The 19,237-nt window shown below is 42.9% G+C and overlaps 1 long non-coding RNA gene across 3 annotated transcripts; it reads left to right on the top strand.

Moving 5' to 3' along the window:
• The first annotated feature begins 5,001 nt into the window (after positions 1–5,001).
• On the top strand, positions 5,002–9,678 carry LOC116154367 (uncharacterized). Of its 3 annotated transcripts, none has more exons than XR_004138244.2 (4): positions 5,002–5,429; positions 5,590–5,651; positions 5,891–5,981; positions 7,603–9,678. It is a non-coding gene; the product is annotated as an uncharacterized LOC116154367 (long non-coding RNA). The 3 variants fall into 3 exon arrangements; XR_010381454.1 differs by having other exon boundaries at positions 7,592–9,678; XR_010381453.1 differs by having other exon boundaries at positions 5,784–5,981.
• Positions 9,679–19,237: the final 9,559 nt, after the last annotated feature.

Below are 19,237 nucleotides of genomic sequence, written 5' to 3'. Positions count from 1 at the left end.
TTATTCATTCCCAACTCCCTTCTCAACTGCCCATCTGGCTGATCTATAGTGACGTCAGCCTCGACTCTAGATGCAGGGCCAACAGTATAGACAGGCAGCTCCCTCAGTGCAAAATAAATACTGGTCCAAAGATTGGCCCTCTGTCCCCATTATTCCATATCCCTCAAGTGCTTCCGCATCTTTGATCAAACCCCAACTGATACAGAATTATGTGCTGATTACCTCTCAGAGAAGGTATAACTGGCAGAACTGGGAATCTATTGACAACAGAAGATCAAGTGTTAACTGTATATTGATTGGAGTGATGCAAGATGAGCAAGAAATTAAAATGCCCTGTGGAGATGCATGAATATATATATTCTCTACCCTGAACAACAAATTCTAGGCAACACCCGGCCCTTCTACTCTGACACTCAAATATCCTACCTGTTCTTCAAACAGGAAGCATCTTTACAAATGCTTAATCATTCTTTACTTGACAAATTCTGTTTTATTTACCTCTCAGGTAAGTCTGCCCCACACACCACACCCCAGCCAGACTCACATACTAGCTATGGGTCAAAAATTTTGCTTAGGTATTTTCCTTCCTCCCACCCTAGACTTGACCTCAATCTTCTATCACTTTGATGTTATCTCTCAAACTCGAAACTCTGGGTTCTGAGGTCCTAACTCAGATCCCTGCCTTAGGACACCTAAATGTCACATTCATCTGTGTGCATCCTGGTATCTGGACTTCAGAGCCCTATGGACTCTGGCTTGACTTGGCTTTTCAGACCCTGAACCTCCTGGGACTTTGGCAGAAGCCCACAGCCCCAGCTCCTACCAAAGTCATCTTCCTACCTTTGATGACCTGGATGGTGCCACCCAGTGAGAAGGAGGTGTTGGTATCTGGACATCACATGCAGGACCCAACATCCTGGAAGTGGAGTTAAGCCACTTACAGAAATACAAAGTAAGCATCCAAAAAGCTTTGAGGAAATCATACTTCATTCTACCCAACCCAAGGTAATCAGGGGAGTCCTCCTAGATTAGATGACCTTTGTAGGACTGGCACAAATTTAGCTTAACCACAGCTATATGTCATGGTCCAGGAGCTGAGCTGGGAAGGTAGGAAGGGAAAATGCTTTGGATAATGGAGAAAGCCAGAGAATTGGAATGTGAGGCCTTATGTAGACAAAAATCAGTTAAACGATTAAAATAATGAAGAGAAAAACAGTAGGGAGGGAATACAGGCAAGTTTCAATGTTCTGTTCTAAAAAGAACCAGGGAAACTGTAACCACCAAAAATAAGCCTCCAGTTCATTGAACACTTAAAACTTGTCTTTCATAAACTTCTTGCTGGGGTGACAAACACCTGAACAGTAAAAAAGAGGGAAAACTAGACGAACATCAAATCTTAGTCTGTTGCCCCCAGATTGAGAGCACGTCATTCCTGGGGGTGGGGAGGGTAGAGCTCAGCAGTGTGAGGTCCTGGGTTCAATCCCCAGTACCCCCATAAACGAACAGACAAACAAACAAGCCTAGTTGCCCCCCCAACAAAAAAAAGAGCACACCATTTCCACAGAGATGAGAGACAAGTCCCAGTTCTGAGGCTCTTGGCAGTTCCAGGAAGCACACATGTTTTCTGAACTCCCATGAGTGCTCTTGACAGGCTGAGCTGGTGAACATGTCCTAAGAATGCATCTGTGAACAACTTCTCTAGTAAAACACACAGGGAAAAAATCGCTGAAGATATTTCTGTTATAAATAAATATAGCACTGTATCTTTCTGACTCCTTATGGCAATGGAGATTTCTCTATAAAACACAGACACGCACACAATTTGTAAGGACACCAGCAAAATCACTGTTCCCTCTGAAAACCTGTTTTGGCTACGTTTATTATCTAACAAATATAATTCTAGTCGATACGTTTGGAGTAAGTTCCACAGATCCTCACTATCTAAAATAATCTGATCAGAAATTTTCTCACTCATGGTACTAAAACAATACCTCTCAGATTCATCAGATTAGTTAAAGTAGAGTTGAACTCTATCTAGACTTCTTGTAGACCCGTCCAAAGGACTGTGATCCACCTCAGGATAGTCAAATCATGAAGCGGTGAGATCATAGTATTGTGCCTCTGAAGTGGAGCTAAGTGCTAGGAAGCCTTAGAAATGGAGGAGACGCAGGAATATTTTTTCGCATATAACCTATATGAAGCCGAGATCCATGTGGTTCAGTTTCAGAATGGTGTCAAAGAAATACAGTCCATCATAAGAAGGAATTTCAAAGACTCACATTCTTTAGCTGAGGTTCTTGGAAACCATGAAGAGAAGGCCAATATACAGCACACTGCAACATTTATCTACCCGTGTCACTCATAGCAGGCTGCACTTGTTCTGAAGCATCTCTGGCCGCAATTTCCCCATGCCTTTTTCCAAACCGAGTCCCACACTTGGGTCTTCCCTCTCTTTCCTTCCTCTCTTTTTCTGTCTCTTGATTGTGTACTTTGATACAACCCCTTCTCCAGTAATTAAAAAAGGAATAAAGCCATTCCCCATTTAGGAAGGGAAGGAGGGAGGAAATTGGACAGGCATGACAGCATTATTTTTGTTATCTGGGAAAGGGAGGGAGGTTGCAGAACAATCTTGATTCCACTGAACATCCTCCCTGCCAAAGAGAGATAAGAGAACTTAATTTATACTGAGATCAGGGTGGGGAACCCAATTCTGAGATAGAAATGAATCCCGGGCCACACATTCATAAAAAGTGTATCTTACAATCATCTCTGTTGGTTGATGTATTATTTCTTTATTGTAAGAAAGTGAATATAAGATGTTAAACAGCTCATGCTTCGAAAATTAAGAGGGGGCTACATAAAACTCGTCTTAATAAGTGCACCATATAAAAATAACAATAATAAACTATAAATGCTGATATATAGATATACAGATATAGATATATAGATACATCCAATTATCTCTCTTACCTTTAACAATGTGAATAATAGAGACAAATTAACTTGAAGAAGGTCAGATAAAACAATGTTCTCCCTCACATAAAGGCTACACCCTAAACTGAACAGGGGAAAACATCATGTAATTTATCTCTCGTAAATCCCAGGAACTATGCCAGCTTTTAGAGCCAAACGAATGTTCCAACATTTGTGAAACCAATTTTATAATGTTTTAAATCAAAATTTCAAGTAGAATCTTCTTATTGTGCACACACACTGGGGCAGGATTTTACTTCCTTGATCCAGGTTGGGTCTGGGGAGGGACCCCTTGAGGAATGAGGTCTGCTGATCTCAATTGCTCAGCTTAGCAGAGGCATCAAAACTGGCAGAGGAGAGAGGCCAACTCTCCTCTCTCAGAGGGTTGGGGCCCCCACAAATTACTGGAAGCCAGAAAGGTGTGGAGAGAAAGAATAGCAGGAACCTATGTCTGAAGTGGCATTTCCAATGGGCATTCAGGCAGCTTCCTTCACCTGAGTGTGGGTAAAGGCCTCCCTTACACAGAACTCACACTTCCCTCTGTGAACTGCTAAGCCAGGGCAAGATGTGCAGCCTTTGGAAGCAAATAAAATGCCCCCAACTGCAACCTAACTTCCAAACAACTCAGCCCAGCGTTGTGCTTCAAGGGCCCACAGCTCTGCCCTGCAAAAAAGCTGAAGAGCCCTGCAGCCCAGCCAGTGACTTCATCCTCAAGAGACAAGGACTTGATCCTGGCAGGAGAGTGGTGACGCACTACAGTGCAGTTTTAGTCTGCACGAGCTGCTATAACAAATTGTCATAGGCTAGGTGTCTCAAACAGTAGAAATATTTATTTCTCACAGTTCTAGAGGCTACATATTCAAGATCAAAGTGCCAGCAGGGTCAGGTTCTGAGAAGAACCTTCTTCCTGGTTATGGCCACCTTCTCCCTGGGTCCTCACATGGCAAAGAGAAAGAAAGAAGCAAGTTCTCTCATGTGTCTTTTTATATGGGCACTAATCCCATTCATGAGGGCTCCACCCTTATGACCCAAACACCCTCCCAAAGGCCTCACCTCCTAATGTCATCATATTGGGGTTAGGATTTCAGCATATGGATTTTAGGGGTAACCAGTCAGTCCATCACACACACACACACGCACACACAACTTACAGACACAGGACTCTAAAATCACACAGTGTGGATTCTCTTGACAGTCAGCAACATTCTCTGCCTGCCTATCTAAGCAGAGGTCTATATTAAGGTCAAAAGTTTTGGGGTTTTGTTTTCAACGAGGGGACACTGCACTTTGTGAAAGAGGCATCGTAGGCTAAAGGCAGCCCTAGTGGTGCTGCTATTTATTTTCTTGGGGAAACCACTTACCCACTCAGAGCTTCAGTTGGCTCATCTGAAAATTTGGGGATGAGAAAATCCACCTTGTAGGATTTTTATCAATATTTAATGAGTTAATTAATCTATGAAAAGCAAGCAACCAAAAGTGGTAACAAGCGACAGCAGACTTTAGAAAAAGGATTTGCTTGGCTCTACCACATGGTCTCCAAAGGTGAAAAGAATGAGGTTGGTGAGAAGGCGGTGGCTGGTTACTAACAAGGTTTTGAGAGCTGCCTGCCTGCCAAGTCTAATTTTGAATCTTGGGCTCTTAGAAGCTTCTATAAAGGGACAAGCCATCACAATGCCGCACCTTGTAGTGCGGCTGGCAAAAATGCTTGTAAAACGGGGGGGGGGGGGTGTGTGTGTAAAGCTCAAGTGGTAGAGCGCATGCTTAGCATGCATGAGGTCCTGGGTTCAATCCCCAGTGCCTCCTCTAAAAATAAATAAACCCCCCTCCCACCTGCCAAAATAAAATAATTAAATAATACAATAATAAATGAATTAAATATTTTTTTAAATGCTTGTAAAACACTCAAAGCCTGTTAAAAATTCCCAGCAGATCTCTTCTCCCGGAGCCTTCCCCACCCCACACCAATGCGCCACTGCACATCTAAGGGAAACAAAGAAGAAATTCTAAAGCACAAAGTAGCAGCCCAACTGTTGCAGTGGTTTCCCCCGAGGGGGAATGTGCCTCCTCACACGCTTGGCTGGAGCTGACTGGGAACCAGACTGCATTCACTGAGCAAGTGGAGAAAGATCTGTCTCTAGCCAGGGCAAATTATGACATCATCTTTTGGCATTTTAAATATTCGACTGTTTACCTTGAAAAGCCTCTTGCCATTCATTTCTTTTCTAGGTTGAATGGCGGAGGCTGACTTTCAGCTTGCATTAATTGCAACTCTTAAGGAAAGAAGACTTATCTAACCCATTTGAGAAAAACTGCTCATGGAATATTGGGACGAAGCACTGGAACAGAAGACCACAGACCTGGGTTCCAGATAACTCCATCGTGATGACCTGAAACAATCCAGGACACGTTCCAGCCTCCATTTCCTTGTCTGTGAGATGGATGGAGACATCCCTAAGGTTGCTTTCAGCTCTGAGAGCCACAGAACTTGGGGCAAATGAACCATACAGCTAAGGGCTTGACTGTCACCTGTGGTTTCTGCTCCTTGAAAGGAGTGGTGATTAGCTATTTAGACACAGGAATGCAGCGCTTTGATTATTCTGGTGTCTGTTTTCACAGGCATTGAAGCTGAACCCATCGCCAGCCGTGAGACCTGATGGGACCTCTCCTCTCCTTTGAAAGTGAGTAGGCCTGGCTGATACATGACACCACAGAGGTGCCCCCTCCAGCCCTGCGGTGTAAACCCCATCTTGTTGCCTACTGGGTGTGTGGCCTTGGTTAACCACAAACCCGCCTAACTGCCTCACTGACAGGCCAGCTGAATGCCGTTACTTCTTAGCCAGCCCGGAAGGGATACGACTAGAAGAGCTACTCAACTGTTAAGATGTTACATTCCTAAAGCCCTGGCTGTAACCCACAGGGACTCCAGGCAAGATAATGTCCCAGCCACTTCACTCCTGGATGACATAGAAGTCACCTGGTGTCCTGCGGGTGGCATGGCATAGAGAATGGTGAGTGAAACTAAAGCTCTTGGGGCACTTAACTGAGGTCCTCTGAGCAGGTGGCAAAGGAAGAAAGCACTGGCCTTACTTAAAGAGGCAATTAAAGTTCAGGGAGGAAAGGAAGTGTTGTTCTTTTTAATTTTTCACACCCTGCCTGACCCCTACCTCCATTCCACAAATAGCCAAGGGTACTGTTTGCTGCCAGCAGAGGTATACGGATCCCTCTGGAAAGCTATGAATGATTTACAAGCTGGGTCAATAATTAAGTTGCTGGGGAATGTGTACAAGGCATAATCAACCTTAACTCTTTAAGTCCCAGGAGACACTCCCAGGGCTGGCAAGAGAAGAATGGAATGGAAACAAAGCAAAATCCACACAGACTTGAGATGCTTTGAGGTAGTAAAGTGTATCAGTCTGTTATTGGGAAAGGCTGATGAGTAGATGGTATTTCCCATCTTGGTCTGAGATGAGATCCAGAACAAAGAAAACACGGTGTATTGGTTAAAGTACCCAAACCCCCCAATTCTCTTCTAGCTCTGTGCTGGGAGGCTGGGTGGGTGCGAGTGGGCCCTTCTCCTGGACTGGCTGGAGCTCCCTCAAGGACCTCTTCAATGACAATTTCAATGACATGGAAGACCCAGATGGTTCCTAAGGGAAAATCACCTACACGTTCGCTTGGGAGAAGGGAGCAGCCTCTCTGTGCCTGGTCCGTTGGAGGCGCAGCTCCAGGCATCCACTCCAAATAAGGGGTCACAGATAAAACCCCTGAAAGGGTCAGCAACAGGACCTGTGCACAGCGTCGAGAAGTTCAGAGAAGTCAGCCAGGTTTGGGGAGGCCTGTCAGGTTGGACAGGACTGGACCCAGGCCTCAAATGATGGGTGGGTGAGGGGCAGGACACTTCAGGGACAGACAGTAACTTCTTTCATATAATCATTCCAGCCACAAATCCATGTAGAGTCTTGCCTTCCAGAAACCAGACATGGAGTTAGGAGTTGGGGACACATGAGTGAGAAAGGTAGTGCCTGTTACAGGCTATGTTCCCTCAAATTCATATGTTGAACTCTTGGAATGGACTCAGTAACTCAGAACGTGACTGTATTTAGAAATAAAGCCTTTAAAGAGGCGATTACATTAAAATGAGGCCATTGGGTGGGTCCTCAGCCAATCTGACTAGTGTCCTTATAAAACCCAGCAGGACCCTCTGGGGCCCTCCTGGGCACAAAAGCCTTTCCACTTCTTATTGGCAGGAAAAAGCCTTCAGCCTCCTCAACCTTCCTGAATACCAAAGAGCAGATTCAGACAGTTACTAGTCAGAGAAGTAAAGGAATGCAGAAAGAAAAGAGGAGCTGGGGAAAGGGAGAAGAGTATAGCACGTGTTTAGCACATACGAGGTCCTGGGTTCAATCCCCAGCACCTCCATCAAAACAAACAAACAAACAAACAAACAAACAAACCTAATTACCTCCCCCCTCCAAAAAAAAGAGTAAATAAAACCAAAAAAAAAAAAAGAAGTATTAAAGAAAAAGAAACAGGAGGAGCAATCAAGAAATGCTAGTGCAGCAACTAAAGCAGGATCCTGGGTTCTTCCTGAAGGGATATACATAACAGTATCTTTGAGTTCTTCTGCAGGAACTAAGGCCCCCTGCCCAGGTGGAGGATGACAACTTCAGGCTGAGCACAAGATTCCTGGAGCACCACCCTGTGACCTCACAGCAACCAATCAGAAGAAAGTCACGCAACCTGCAGCCCTCACTCCACATTTTGCCTGTAAAAACTTCTCCCTGAAAATCATCCAGGAGTTTGGGGGCTTTGAGCATGAGACACCGTTCTGCCTGCTTGGCCCTCTAATAAACTTTCTCGGCTCCAAATTCCGACATCTCTGTTTGCTTGGACTCAGCTCTTCATGGGGCATGTGAACTTGCATTCGATAACTCGTACAAGAAGAAACTTGGATACACAGGGAGACAGCAGGAATGCAGGTGCACAGAAGGAAGACTATGTGAGGATACAGGGAGAAGGCAGCCATGTGCCAGCCAAGGAGGGAGGCCTCAGGAGAAGCCAAACTGGCCAACACCTTGGTCTTGGACTCCCAGCCTCCAGAAGTGTAAGAAAATAAACGTCTGTTGTGTAGCCCCCTAGTCTGTGGTGTTTGGTCATGGCAGCCTGGCAGACTGACACAGTGCCCCCCTCACAGGGCTTGAGTGTGTGGAGGAAGACAGACAATAATTACACAATCAATTCTTTCATGACCACTGTGCCAGGTACTAGGAAGGGAAAGGACAGGGTGCTTTGAAGGCACCCAAAGAACAAAATTGGGCAGAGGGAGTCCTGAAGCCCAGCCGCAGAGGGGCAGGGAGCTCAGAGAAGAGGCGGACCTGGGTGGACCCCGCAAGTGGTGGGCAGAGAGGCTGACCAATGGGGAGCTCCAACTGCAGAGCCCCCTGACGTGGCCGGATGAAGTCATGCTCCATCTCCCCGGCAGTGTGGAGCTATTTCTGGTTTCCAAGCAGAGAAGAAGCACAAGGACAGCAGGACTTTGAGGAGATTTTTCTTGCAGGCATGTGCTGAGGGGCTGCAGGGCTCAAGGCATGGAAAGAGGGGCACAGGGAGGAGGGCTGAACCAAGGTGGGGGCCGGCAGCAGGATAAGAGGGGAGAGACTGCACACAGAAAGCATTGTGAAGAAGTGACAGGTATTGGTGATTGACGGGAAGCTCTTTTTTAATTGCCTTGTCCCTGCACCAGTCCATCCAGTGATGCTACTGACCTACAGGAAGGCCCTCCACAGACCCATCTCCAGGGTCGGTGGTGACCAGGGCGCCCAGTGTCGTGTGAGGGCCTTAAAGACCAAATGGGGAGTTTACCTGATGCCTTCCTTCTCCATCCCCTGGGTTGTACAGTGCTGAGACCCACAGAGCTTCCCAAATCTGTGCAGTGGGTATCATCTGAACAGTGGTGGGAAGGTACTGATCATGGCTTGGAGACTCAGTAAGGATACTTGGACAATGTCCATAAAGTCATATTCCAGATTTCTCTCTAAGGATCTTCCAGCATCTTGCTGCATTTTCAGCTGTTCACAGCGGGGATGGGGGCGGGGGTTGGGTTAAAAAAAAAAATTCTTGAAGGAACTGAACCTCCCATATCTCCCCATGAAGGGACACTCCTATCTGACTGACAGAAGTGGCCAGGAGTCGCTTAGATCTGCTGGAAAGGAAATGAAAACAGGAAAAATACTGAGCTAACATTTCAGAGTGCCTGGTGGCAGCCAAAGCCCATTGACTTGCAGAAACAGCCAGATGGAGAAAGCTGTAAGACAATGTGTCCTGGACTGTCAAGTGCAGGATGAAGTTTGTCACCAATGTCAAGGAGGGGGGTTGCCAAGCCCCTGGTCAGGAAACCATGGTTCTATAAGCCAAAGTTCACAACTGTAGAGAGCTACCAAGGCCAAGACTACCACTGCAGGGCACAGACAGGAGAATGTCAGCCTCATCTGCCCTCCGTCAGTGGCTGATGGCTAATCTGGAGATCAAGTTAGAGACACTGACCTACTGTAGAGCACAGGGAACTATATTCAATTTCTTGTAATAACATATAATGGAAAAGAATCGGAAAAGAAAAAATATATATGTATGTATATGTGTAACTGATCACTTTGCTGTACACCTGAAACTAACATCATAAATCAACTACACTTCAATAAAAAAATTTTTTTAAAAACCTAAAGACACTGCTCTCTGAGAAACCCACATTTGAAGTACTAAGTAAAAGCTAATACAAGCAGATGTGAATAAAACACAGGCAAGAGAGTCCAGCAACAAATCGTGGCCTGGTGAGTGACCCTAAATGCGTCCTCAGGACCCTGCTGGGGATGGGAGGAGCATTTTTTAAAGAACAGACCATTAAATAAACTATTTGTGCATGGTTGGCAGAGTTTATTATTTTACTATTACTTTAAAAAAATCTCTTAGAACTATGTGGCTTTAAGATGCTCCATTTGCCCTGGCCAAAAAAGCTGGTAAATGTTATTTGTAATCAGTGCCGTCTGAGGACCAGCTTCATTGGCACTGCCCAGGAGCCTGTTATAACTAGAGAGTGTTAGACCCTAGCCCAGACCTACCAAACCGGAATCTGCCTTTGAACAAGATCTCTGAAAGCTTCACATGCACATTAAAATTTGAAAAGCACCGCTTTAGAGGAGGTTAGGCAACTGGAGGGGTGAAGGGTAATAGCTCAGTAGTAGAGCATGTGCTTGCATGTACAAGGTCCTAGGTTCAATCCTCAGTACAAGAAAGAAAGGAAGAAAGGAAGAAAGAAGGAAGGAAGGAAGAAAAAAGAAAGGAAGGAAGAAAGGAAAAGGAAGGAAGGAAGGAAGAAAAAAGAAAGGAAGAAAGAAAGGAAAAGAAAGGAAGGAAGGAAGAAAAAAGACAGACAGACAGAAAGAAAGAAAGATTTAATAAATAAAAATTAAGATCATTTAAAAAAAAAAAGAAGAGCTGAAATGGACTGATAGCTAAGTGCTGGCTGGCTTTAAACAAAGAGTGAGGTTACAGCCAGCTCAGTGCCCACTTCCACTCACTGGGCAGGAGATCTAGCAACAGCTCCTGGGCTGCATCAAGGTGGCGTAGGCAGTAATGAAGAGGCAGAGGAAGAGGGCCTGGCTTCAGCGTCTCAACTCAAAGGACAACACAGGTGCCTCTCCCTCTAGATGCCGTCTTACATTCTCACCCTTTGCCCACAGAAGGCCAAGGCCCCTCTGATTATAGTTCATGCAAAGGAACCCCAAGCAATGTAAAAGAAAACATATATATGTGTGTTTTTCCACTTAACAAAGGGTAATGGGCCTCTTCTGAAACTTGTGCTTGGCGGTATACGCATAGAAGTAATTTTCCTTTTGCTTACTTTTCCAAAGAAGCTGCACTATGCAGTCGAGCTAATTACTTCGCTTTCAGTCTCATTGAGCAGTAACTGTTCATGGCACGTAGGCTTCCTACCTGTAAGATTCACTGAGAAAGGGATTTTGTTCATCCAAAGCCGTGCTTAAATCCTGGCTGTCCCAATTGCCATGTGACCCTGGACAAGCCTTTTATTTTCTGAAATGGAGACAGTAAACCATAAAACGCTGAGTGTTAATTACAATCCATTACTCATCGCTAAGTGGAAGCACAGCAGCGCAGCTTAGCCTGGCCTGACTGATAGTAGCCACTATCACCCCAGAGTTACAGTCCAGGAGACTAAAGCTTTCAGAGCTATGGCGCAACATCCTCCAGCAAGAAAGTGACAGAGCCCCAGGATGGGAGATGCCAGCACCACCTCTCTTAAGACCCCTGAAGACGGTAACCTGAAATCATCACCCTGATGCACAGAAGGCACACAGTCTCTCCCAGTGCCTTCCAATCTGCCTGTAATTGATGCTCCCACACTTTAAGATGAAATCACAAGTGAACCAGATTTACAAAGGATCATCATCGACAATTTAAATGTTAGGAGAGTCATCAATGTTCACATCATTTCTCTTACTACCCTTCTGACTGCAAAAGTCATCACTGATATTTTAAATTGTGACCTGTTTGATTTTCACTCACCTTTGCTTCTGAGTCATTTGATTTTTCACCCTGGAAAAATCTAACTCTTCATGTCAACAAGAAAAAATCTCAAAACAAGATGGTAAAACAAACATACTATTGACTTTTAGACTATAAAATAACCTCTCTTTCTCCCTCCCCACCCCTCTATTCCCCCTCCTCCCTGCTCTTTTTTTTGTTTTGTTTTGTTTTTTAAATGAAACCAAGCATAGATTCCAGTCACCCAGACTGGAGAATAAGCATACTCTTAGCTTGAGTGAAACAGAGAAGGTTGAAACTAAAAGATTGAATAGACTTGAATTAAAAAAAAAAAAAACTTTCTCTCAAACAATAGCATTTAAGAGAATGCAGCAAAGGTTAGGCATGCTGAGAATGCTGTATTTTCTGGTATCATCTGATTCGCTTTTAAGATAATAAGTGGAGATGAGAGTATTGCTTGAATAACAAACACACTTCTGGAGAGAAGCAGGAAGGAGACAGCTGAGAATCCTGAGCAGTAGCTCTGCCGGCTCACCCGCCTTATTTGTATCTCTAAATTCTCTCTGTGGCTTCAGTGATGTCTGGGTGACCCCAGGGGCAAGACATTGATATGCGGGCTTGGTGGCATTCAAACTCTGAGTACTTTGCAGGCATTACCCTTAACTATGCATCACTCCCCTCTCCTGGGGGAGATACGTGCTATCCCTATCGCAGGAAGAGGGAAATTGTTGCACGCACACTCACAGTCCTCTTAACAATCCAACATGGTGCCTACTATTATTATTTCCATTTTGCAGATGAGGCAACTGAGGTCTTGACAGATTTAGTAACTTTCCCAATACAGTTCAATAAGTATTGAAGCTGGAGTTAAACCCAGCTCTCTCTGACTCCAGAGTCTGAGCTAGAATAACAAGTAACATTTCTGCCTTATCTCATGTCCTTGTTTTACATCTGCATTTCCACAACTGCAAGACAGCAGAGAGAAGCAAAAATCATCACAACAAAAATGTCGTGAGTATTCCCAATAAACAAAAGGCCTCTTTATTTACCATCTGGCTGGCCAAGCTGCCAAGCAGGTGCCACCGGCATAAATTTTCAGCCAACTCTGGTTTCTACCTATCTTTTGTCAGATGTGAACTACTTCTGAGTAACATTCATAATTTTTCATTTTTAGAAAAACCTCTCCCAACATTGCCACATTGTGAGAGAAAAAAAATTGGCAGTTGCTGAGTATTTGGTGTGAGCTGTGTTAGCACACAGCCTGCCACTCAACCCCTCCCACACCTCACCAGACACCATTAATCAGTCGTACTACACTTCCTAGTAAGACTGAAACAGAGCTTCAGAATCCTTCCTAACAAAATTCTCTAGATAAAAACTAGCAACCAATTAGAGCTGGCACACAGACAGGGTGATACCTGTTTGCTCTTCCTTGTCTAAAAATGTAGCTGGGTACTTTCCCATGGTCCTTGTTATGTGAGCATTCACTACCCAAGTTTCACTTGTGAGGCTGCACAGAGAAAGCAAAAGTCATCACAAAACAAAGATATTCACTAAAGGAACTGACCACTTTTCTATGTCACACCTCCTCAGCCATCCCTCCCCCACTTTTTACACAAGCCAGCTCCCCTAAAGTAAGAATGTTGTGCTCTTTGTCAACGGTTTTGCAAGTGCCTGTTCAAAAATATAAAGATGGCTATTGTTGGGAAATATGAACTTCTCGTGAGGTGGCTGAAAGTGTTATTGGCAGACTGCTTAAATCAGACACATGAAGCCACTAACAAATGAGAATTTGGGGAAACTACACCAGCCAAAAATTGAAGAGAAAGTCTGTGGGTGATGACAAGACAGGTGCTTCAAAAGAGATCATTTAAATATCAAAGGATTGAGCTCAAGCTCTTGGGAAAACTGATAAAGCCCTGGAATATTTTTGCAAAAAAAATGACCTTGTTTATGCACATCCTGTGAAAACCAAACATAATGTGAAAGATTGTGCCATCCTCCTGCACAAGTGTGTCAGAAAACAACTCTGCTGCCAAAAAAAAAAAAAAAAAAAAAATCAACATGTCACTAATCACCACTGAATTCTTAATGAAGTCTTTCTGCAGGTAATTCTATACAAAATGAAGCAGACTCAGTCTTACCACTTACATTACATTTGGAATTTAATACGGAGTTTGGGATTAACTGGGGGAATTTTGATGTTGTTGTTTTGTTTTATTTTGTTTAAAAAGAAAAAACTTTTAGTCCAAAATTTTTTGCAGATGACGTGTAAAAAAAAAAGTCACACAGAGAATCATCAGTGATTTGCTGACATCACAGCAACCTAGAGCCCATAGTCCCAGAGACCCTGAGGATTTGTTAATTTAATGTTTTCTCAGTCATGTCTCTGATCTGAACCTAAATTCCTTAGTTCCCCAGAGGTGATAATGGAAGTGGTGAGACTGGATCTAATTCATTTTGTATAGAATTACCTGAAAATAAAACTTCATAAAGATTTCAAAGAAAAGCATATGTCCCATCTTCTGCCCCATCACATTTGTTACCTGTCATATCTCACGAGAGATAGGTGTTTCTGGATGGTTCCTTCCCAAATTGGGTAAGGCAGGGATGTGAAACTCAAAGGGAACCTTCTAGGTGAGGGCTCCTGGGTAGTATGCTGAATGGTTAAGACCACGGGCATTGAGTAAAACAGAATAGAGTGTGGCTCCACAACATATTAGCTGTGTGACCATGGGCAGGTGAACTAACCTCTCTGAGCCTCACTTCCCGCATCCGTATAGTGGAGATAATAATAGCCACTTCACAGTGTGGTTGTGAAGTGTAAGTCAGCAAATGCCTGCCAAGCAACCAAAGTAAGATTCAGTCCAAGGTAGACTCTTCCCATCCCACTTCTCTACTGTCTCATTTCTCTCAGTCTTGGTCCAGACCTTTAGAGATGCCGCCTTCTCCCCTGTTATAATGCTGCCAACTCGAGGCAGAGATCTGTGATACTGAAGGTCAGTGAGATGCAAGAGGCAGAATGAGCCTGCCTGGGATCCCACTGACCCCACAACCTATGAGCCCTTCTGACGGGCAACAGCTGAGCCCTTCTGTTAACCAAGCAGGATGCTTTTCCTAAGCTCTACTACTGTGCAGGGTGCTGAGTGGAGCCTCTCAAAGTCTCAGGCCCCAAATCCCATTTCCAAATAGCCTCTGCCCTAGAGCCAGTTCCCACAAACCTTGCCAGCATGGCCTGAGGAGGAGGCTGGGGCTAGGCTCCCTGCAGGTGGTCACATGCCTGCCTCCAAGGTCAGGAAACAAGGCGCTTGAGCGAAGCTGCATTCCAAGGCTGCTGTTCAGTCACACACAAGCACTGCAGCTGAGGGAGGAGGTAGGTGAAGGGTAAGGGTCCAAGAGGGTCCACTGTTCTTTGTCATCAGCAAAAGGGGTGGGGGGGGGACACAAGGCTATAGAATTTCACTGGGACACTGGCCTGGCCCTGGTGTACAGAGCCCTGTTCTGTGTGCTTGATTTGGTGACTATCTACCAAGTGTCTATTTCATTATCTGTAACGGTGGTTTTCAAAATGTGGTCCAGGGCCCCTAGAATGGAGGTCATACAGTCAAAACTATTTTCATAAGAATATTAAGATGTTGGTGGCATCTTTAGGATTTTCTGTGTATAGTATCATGTAATTTGCAAACAGTTACAGCTTTTCTTCTTCTTTTCCAATTTGGATTCCTTTTATTTCTTTTTCTTGTCTGATTGTTGTAGCTAGAACTTCCAATACTATATTGAATAAAAGTGGCAAGACTCAGCATCCTTGTCTTGTTCCTGATGTTAGTGGAAAAGCTTGCAGCTTTTCACCATTGAGTATGATGTTAGATATGGGTTTGTCATATACAGCCTTTATTACGTTCAGTATGTTCCCTCTATTCCCACTTTCTGGAGAGTTTTTATTATAAATGGATGTTGAATTTTGTCAAAAGCTTTTTCTGCATTTATTGAGATGACCATACGGTTTTTATTCTTCAATTTGTCAATGTGGTGTATCACACTGATTGATTTGTGGATATTGAAATATCCTTGCATCCCTGGGATAAACCCCACTTCATCATGGTGTATGATCCTTTTAATGCATTGTTGGAGTTGATCTGATAGTATTTTGTTGAGCATTTTCGCATCTATGTTCATCAGTGATATTGGCCTATAATTTTTGTGTGTGTGATATCTTTTTCAGGTTTTGGTATCAGGGTGACGGTGGCCTCACAGAATGAGTTCAGAAGTGTTCCTTCCTCTGCAATTTTTTGGAATAGTTTGAGAAGGATAGACATTAACTCTTCTTTGAATGTTTATCAGAATTCCCCTGTGAAGACATCTGGTCCTGGACTTTTCTTCGTTAGGAGTTTTTAAATTACTGATTCAGTTTCATTACTGGTCATTGGTCTGTTCATATTTTGTATTTCTTCCAGATTCAGTCTTGGGATATTGTACATTTCTAGGAATTTTTCCATTTCTTCTAGGCTGTCCATTTAATTGGCATATAATTGTTTGTAGTAGTCTCTTATGATCAATTTTATTTCTGTGGTGTCCATTGTAACTTCTCCTGTTTCATTTCTGATTCTATTGACTTAGACTCTCTTTTTTCTTAATGAGCCTGGCTAAAGGTTTATCAATTTTTGTTATCTTTTCAAAGAATCAGCTCTTATTTTCATTGATCTTTTCTATCATTGTTTTTTTTTTAGTCTCTATTTCATTTATTTCTACTCTGATTTTTATAATTTCTTTCCTTCTAACTTTGCATTTTGTTTGTTCTTCTTTTTCTAACTTCTTTAGGTATTAGGTTAGGTTGTTTATTTGAGATTTTTCTTGTTTCCCAAAGTAAACTTTTATCGCTATACACTTCCCTCTTAGAACTGCTTTTGCTGTGTCCCATAGATTTTGGATCATTGTGTTTTTATTTTCATTTGTCTCCAGGTATTATTGATTTCCTCTTTGATTTCTTCAGCAAGTCAGGCTTGTTTTGTGGCCTAGCATATGATCTATCCTGTGCACTTGAAAAGAAAGTGTACTCTGCTACTTTGGGACATAATATATATATAAATCCATCTTGGCTAATGTGTCACTTAAGGTCAGTGTTTCCTTATTGCTTTTCTGTCTGGATGATCTGTCCATTGATGTAAGCAGGGTGTTAAAGTCCCTTCCTATTATTGTGTTACTGTCAGTTTCTCCCTTTATGCCTGGTAATATTTGCTTTATGAATTGAGGTGCTCCTGTGTTGGGTGCTACAAGGATATATTGTACAGCACAGGAAATACAGCCAATATTTTATAGTAACTATAAATGGAGTATAACATTTAAAAATTGTGAATCACTATGTTGTACACCTGAAACATATAATATTGTACAGCAACTATACCTCAATTTAAAATAAGAACACTTAGATGTTACTTGGGGTTTTTTACTCTTAATTTCTCACTAATGTACCGTAGAATTTTCAGTGGCTACACAATGCTCCAACATCATCAGTTCTCTGATGGATGATAGAATGTGTTTGTGTTTTCTTGTGCTTTCAAAATTTCTGAGCTTCAGTTTTTAATATGGCAAATATCAATAAAGTAAGCCCATATAAACTAAAGTTCTTTGGGATCAGTAATAATTTTAAAGACTGTAATATACAGGCACAAATGTGTAGACAATGAAAAGCAGACCTTCCCTTTCTATCCTGTTCCCCAGACACCATGGTCCTCTCCCCAGAGGCAAGCATGTCATCACCTTCCTGTGATTTCTGAGATGTTCAAAGCATGGACAAACATATATGTGTCCCTGTGATAATGACACTAATAGCATGGCACCATACACCTGCTCTCATCTGTCTTCCAAGTCATCTTGATGATGGCTTCCCACCACTGCAGGTCTGTACCACAATCTGCTCAACCAATCCTCTGTTGAAAGATGCCTGGGTTGTCCTTCCATCTTTTGCAACTTATAAACAATGCTGCAATGACTATGCCTATTAAAATACCCTTTCACATATGGGGCAGTACATACCTACCTCTATCTTGCACAGTGTTCCATCATGGAAAGGTATATAATGTATTTAGTCAACTCACTATTGAAAATCATTCAGGTGATTTTAAATTTTTTGTGTAACAGCTCTGTAATGAACATCTTTGTACATAAACCTCTTAGAATAACTCCTTCCAAAGAAATTACTAAGTCAAAATGTGTTTGAATTTAAAATTTTTGTTAATATTTTCAATTTTCCCTCCAAAGAGATTATACCAATCCACATATCTCCCCACTATGTTTGAGTGCCTCTTTCCATGAAGCCTCCCCTAGACTGTTCGCTATAAAACCTTTTTGATTTTGACAATCTAACAGGTGAAAAATATTACTTTGCTGTTGTTTTAGTTAGGATTTAATTATTCATGCACTTGGCATTCTTCTTTATGTTTATAAATCATTTGTATTTCTTTTGTCTGCCTCTCGCTGTTCTTGACCCATTTTTCTATTGAGTTGTAGGCCCTTCACTTACTGAGCTGTAAAACTTCTGAAATATATACTCAGTAAATTAGTTCTTTGTCGCCTCCATATATGTCTCAAATATTTTCCTGAGCTTTTATTTGTATTTTGAATTTCTTTATGGCAATTCTTTGCTATGCAGAAATTAAAATTTTTGATGCAGTCAGACTTACTGGTCTTTTCTTTTATGGCTTCTAGATTCTGTGTCTTAGCCTCAGAAAGTCTGGCCTCTGTGTGGGATTATGAAATTTTAAAATTCTTTCATGTTTATTTCTAACATTTTAATGATTTTGCTTTCTTACACTTAAGTTTGTGATCCATCTGGAATTTATTTTGGTATAAGGGGCACCCTGTGCCTCTCCCTCCTGGGGCTCACACTACCAGCCTAAGGTGGTTCAGAGACTATTTGGCAGCCACAAATAAAACTCCTAATGACAATATCATTTCAAAAATGAGCACTGTGAATGATGTAGGAAGGGCAATATATGAAACTTCATTCACAATCTTGATGTAAAAACTTAAAGGAAATGGAATTTGGAGATGTCATCAACAGAGAGGCAGCCAGACAGGATACAAAGTGCTTGGGTGAAAAGTTGGATCCTGGCCTTCTGTTCCAGCCTTCGGGCCTTGACACGTCCCCTCCCCTCCTCATCTACAAAGTGTGGAGCTTGTGCTAGAAAAGCCTGAGTTTCCTTCAGTACTGACACTTGAGATTCCAGAATTGCCTTGGAGCCTCTTTCCAAAGTTTTTTCTCCATTTACATAGACTCCTTGCTGAGATTCCCCTGAACTCACTCTCATGCTCTGGGGCTTCCTTGACTTTGCCTTGCCCTGGAAGCCTCAGATAGTGACCTAGAAGGAAGACCCTCCTTTGTCCTACCATTATTTTCAAAAGTCTTTTCAAAAACTTCTCATGAAATTAGCAGAGTCTCCCACCTTCCTGGGTCTTGCTCTTTGAAAGAAACTGTAAACTAGGGTGGCCACCCCAACTTTAACAAGCTTCTCTTTTTGGCTAAGATACTAGAACTGAGCGACATGAACATATATGGTCCCTGGAGAGCATTCAATACTTGGAAAAGAGGAAATGCTGAGTCCATTTCTTGATGAAGAAAAAAGGCCACTTCTGGGGACCTTCGATGCAGGCTACATGCACAGTCAAGGGTGCAGAACCAGGTTACGGTTGTTTCCACCCTGAGGCA

This window comes from Camelus dromedarius, chromosome 6 (genome assembly GCF_036321535.1).
Source record: "Camelus dromedarius isolate mCamDro1 chromosome 6, mCamDro1.pat, whole genome shotgun sequence".
In the NCBI taxonomy this organism is placed as follows: Eukaryota; Metazoa; Chordata; class Mammalia; order Artiodactyla; family Camelidae; genus Camelus; species Camelus dromedarius.
This window is presented reverse-complemented; position numbering and strand designations above follow the sequence as displayed.